Below are 4,718 nucleotides of genomic sequence, written 5' to 3' on the forward strand. Positions count from 1 at the left end.
CCAAAAAAGATATGTGAATAGTTCTTAAGCATATGGAAAATACTTAACATCATTACTCATTAGGGGAAATCAAATCCACAATACTGTTTTGCTTTACACCCACTAGGATAGCTATAAATAAAAAAGATGAACAATAACAAGTTCTGGTCAGGATATGGAGAGTAAACTGCAGTTTCAGGTTGCTGGTGGAAACATAAAATGGTGGAGACTTTGAAAACAATTTGGCATTTCCTCAAAAATTTAAACGTAGAGTTACAAATATGACACCAGAATTTCCAACTGGGCCATTTTTAAATGTATAGGTCAGTGGTGTCAAGTATATTCCCACTGCTGCGAAACCATCATCACCACCCACTTCCAGACTCCTTTAATCTTGCAGGACTAAAACTCTGCAATTAAACAATAACTCCCCAATACCTCCTCCCCCCCACCCCCCACAACCACCATTCGACTTTCTGTCCTTGTGAATTTACTACCCTAGTCATACAGTGGTATCATACAGTTTTTGTACTTTTGTGACTGGCTTATTATTCACTTAGTTCACATAATGTTCTCAAGGTTCATCCATACTGTAGCATGTGTCAGAATTTCCTTCCTTTTTAAGGTTGAGTAACATTTCATTGTGTGTACATACCACATTTTGTTTATCCACTCATCCATTAATGGACGTTTGGGTTGTTGCTACCTCTTGGCTCTTGTGAATTGCTGCTATGAATAAGGATGTGCAACCATCTTTTCAAGACTCTGCTTTCTTTTTTTTTTTAATATATTTTATTGATTTTTTACAGAGAGGAAGGGAGAGGGATAGAGAGTTAGAAACATCAATGAGGGAGAAACATCGATCAGCTGCATCCTGCACACTCCCTACTGGGGATGTGCCCGCAACCAAGGTACATGCCCTTGACCGGAATCGAACCCGGGACCCTTCAGTCCACAGGCTGACACTCTATCCACTGAGCCAAACCAGTTAGGGCAAGACTCTGCTTTCAATTCTTTTGGATATGTACCCAGAAATCGGATTGCTGGATCCTATGGTATTTCTAATTTTTTTTTTTGAGACACCATCATACTAATTAATGCACAATACACAAGGATTCAAATTTCTTCAATTCTCATGAACACTGTTGTTTTTTTTAAATATTACTTTTTAGAGAGAGAGAGAGAGAGAGGCACGGAGAGGGAGAGAGAGAAACATCAATATGAGAATGAAACATCTATCAGCTACCTCCTGCATACCCGCTACTGGGGATCAAGCCTGCCCATTTGGTGCACAGGGTGAACGCGCAAGCAATTGAGCCACACCAGCCAGGGCAATGCTGGTTGTTGTTGTTGTTTTTTTTATAGTAGACATCCTAATGGGTGGTATTTCATAGTGACTTTGATTTTGCATTTCCCTAATGATTAGTGATGTTGAGGATCTTTTCATGGGTTTATTGGCCATTTGCATATCTTTTCTGGCAAAATGTCAATTCAAGTCTTTCGCTTATTTTAAAAAATCAGATTATTTTACACTTGATTTTTGTATATGTATGATCTTATATCCTGCAACCTTGATTAACATTAATTCTAGTTGTTTGTAGATTCTGTAGAATTTCCTAGATAGAAAATCATGTCATCTATGAGTAAAGTGTTTCATTTCTTTCTTTCCAATTTAGATGACTTTTATTTTCTTTACTTATTGATCGATGTTTCTCTCTCTCCCTCTTCCTCTCTCTCTCAAATTAATTTTAAAAATATTTTAAATTTAAAATCCTTGACAACAAAAAACACAAAAGGGAAAGAGTAGTGGAAGCATACTATTCTAAAGTTTTAGCATTCTTGGGAAAGTAGTGTAAGCAATCATTTATATTAGAGTATAATAAGTCAAACAAACATATTGCAATCTCTGAGATTTCTAAAAGAATGTGTAATTAATAAGCTAACAAAGGAGGTTAATGCTTTAAAATACTTTAATTAATTCAAAATAAGGCAAGAAACAAAAAAAATAAAGGATATAAAGTGAGTGGACAAAAGGAAATAAATAGTAATATTCAGGCATAAATCCAAACACAGCAGTAATTATATTAAATGTAAATGGACTAAAAATTTTTCCTGTTGAAACAAGGATAAACAACCTTTCAATTTTAGGCTTAGCTAGACTGCATAAAATATAGTTACCAACTACAACTGAAAAGGCAGGGAGGGATTCCTAGAGCAAAATGTGGAAGAGGGAAGTAACTTTTAGCTGCCAGCTCTGCAGGGCTGAATTCTTTGTAAAGTTCGAAGCAAGAAAAGCTGTCCTTTCAGTACTGTGGATTGTTCTTAACATGCAAAAGATGAGGACTTTAATCTGTCTTTGTTGCAGACCTTTTATTTTGAGGAGTCCTCTACAATGTGCCCTAAGTAATGCAAATGTAAAGTAAAGTCTCTCTTTGGAAGCTGTTTGGAAAGCTAAACTGTACTTTGTTGTTGCAAATTGTTTTAAATTCTTGCTACTGTGTGCTTAATTTCCAGTTTGGTCTTTTCACAGGAATGATTGTGGCTAGTTTTCTTCCAAATTATCTATCCAAAGGCAAACAGATCATCTCTATACATATTATTTTTCTTTTGAAGACCACATACTACTCTCACATGAAGAACTAATTTTCTTTCTATTAATATGCTTTTATCTGTCCTCTTTGGGAAATAAAAACCTTTTTTTAAAAAAAATTCCTGTATGTATTTCCATTACAAATAGCTCCCACTTTACTTGAGAATTCATCTGTCTGATTACTCTAGGATGGAAAATATCCTTTCTAATAGATTATCTTCTATCTCCAAATTTCTCTCCTAATTTGGGGCTGGGGCAGGGAAGTAGGGTGATTCAGTAAATCTCATCACACCACACTTATGTTATCAGTGTCAGTGCTAGGATATTGAGTTGGCCAGACCACCATATAAACATATAAGTTTTTATGTTAGTACTGAATAGAGACAGTCTAATAATTAGAGACAATCTATAGAGATAGTAAAGTATATGTTGAAGTATAAACACTCAAGACTTGAGTTGGGGGGGAGGGTGTAGAAATTCCACCTTTCTTTAATGGCTTAAAATTGTTCATTCACTATCAACTTTCTTTTGTTTTTTGAGTTTGTACTGCTTGTACAATACTGCCATGGAGATGCAAAGAGACATCCTAGAACAGTATATACAAGGGAACATATTAATAAAATATATACAAAGGCCACACACAAAATGCCAAAGTAATGTAAACGTAAAGTAAATGCAAATGTAAAAAAAGGGGAAGGATGGAGGCAAATGGTCAATACAACAAAAGTTTATAAACATCGAAGTTAAGGCAGTCAGAGAGTGGTCTTCAAAAGGTAAAACTGGGATAAAATGAGGTGTTAGGGGAGACAGTCTATGCAGGAAGCAGATAAAGGTCTAGGAGCAGGAAAACATACGCAAAGTTATTACGCATTTAGTATGTCTTTTCATTTGTCATTTATGGCCTTTCCAGTGAATGCAGTAAAAAAAAAAAACAAAAAAAAAACCACAAAAAAAGTATGACTCAATCTCTGCCTCAAGGAGTTTAAACTAGATGAGAGAAAAGACAAAGAAGCACAGGCAGCCAGCAGAGGACAGTCGGGCCATAAAAAAGTGCCAGTTCATGGTTCAGCCATCATTTCGGACAAGAGCAACGCTGCACGGGGCGAGCAGACCGACGGGCACTGGCCTGAGACAGACCGGGCTGCAAACTCCGATGTGTGCCACGATAGCCGAGTGACCTTGTGCAAGTCTCCCGACCCTGGTTTGCTACAAAAACGACTCTGGGTAAGGTCCAACAAGTCTCTCACTGTGCAGACTTGACAAAGAGCTTGACGCGGTGTCTGAGCTCCTACCCTCTCCCCGCTTCTCCTCGCACCCACTCTGTTCCCGACAGAAGGGAGGAGCGAGGTGTGTGGGGTGCGCGAGGCGAGCAGAGGGAGAAGGATGGAGGGAGGCAGCCTCCTCCTGGCACCTGCCCACTCCCCGCCCACCCGGCTCCCGGCCTCGGGTTCCGGGGGAGTCCCGGTGCCAGTGGGGCGAGGGCTCCGAAGTGGGCAGGGAGGCCCTGCTAACTGTAAACACGGCCGCCATCCAGAGTTCAGATTCCGCCCGGCCGCCGGATTTCCGGACCGCACCGACACCACCCCGCCCGTGCTCCCGCCCTCAGTCTCCCCAGCTGTGTAATGGGGACACACCACCTCCTCTCCCGAGTCTCCGGCCGGCCTAGCCGCGTGAGAAAGGCGAGAAGGAGCCCGGAGCTGCTGGCCTCCAGCCCCACCGGGTCCTCCTCCCACTTCAGCTTTGGCCTTTTGTACCGGCCCCACGTGACCCGCCCGGCCGGCTCTTCCCTCCGATCCCGCCCCGCCCTCCGGCCCTTCCCGGCACTCATCACGGCAAATCCCGCGGTTCGGCGTTTGTTCATGAATTGGGGGCATGTGTGAGACAGCCGATCTACGTTTCTCTCTCATCTATTCTACTAACAATCATCCTGCACCGCGCCGCACACGCTAGAAAAGTCGAGTGAGGAGATTTAAAATGATTATAATTCTAAAAAATAATCTCCTCACCTCTCCTAATTATATTATTATAGACCCCGCCAAATCATCTGGGTGGTAGAGGGAGGGTTCTTTGGATGAAATGTGATTTAGTGGTTGTGATAAGACAAATAACAATTTGGACTTTTGCTCCTCAGACACGAGAGGGGTGGGGG

At 41.1% G+C, this 4,718-nt stretch overlaps 1 protein-coding gene across 2 annotated transcripts in view; it reads left to right on the forward strand.

Annotated features, from left to right (window-relative positions):
• The first annotated feature begins 3,643 nt into the window (after positions 1–3,643).
• Positions 3,644–4,718, forward strand: part of KAT6A (lysine acetyltransferase 6A) — a 123,887-nt gene continuing 122,812 nt past the window's right edge. For both annotated transcript variants that reach the window (XM_006097057.3, XM_023760851.1), the window contains exon 1: positions 3,644–3,793. The gene's annotated coding sequence lies outside the window, so the exon portion shown is untranslated. The remainder of the gene's footprint in view (positions 3,794–4,718) is intronic.

Source organism: Myotis lucifugus, unplaced genomic scaffold, assembly GCF_000147115.1.
Source record: "Myotis lucifugus unplaced genomic scaffold, Myoluc2.0 scaffold_194, whole genome shotgun sequence".
Classification (NCBI taxonomy): Eukaryota; Metazoa; Chordata; class Mammalia; order Chiroptera; family Vespertilionidae; genus Myotis; species Myotis lucifugus.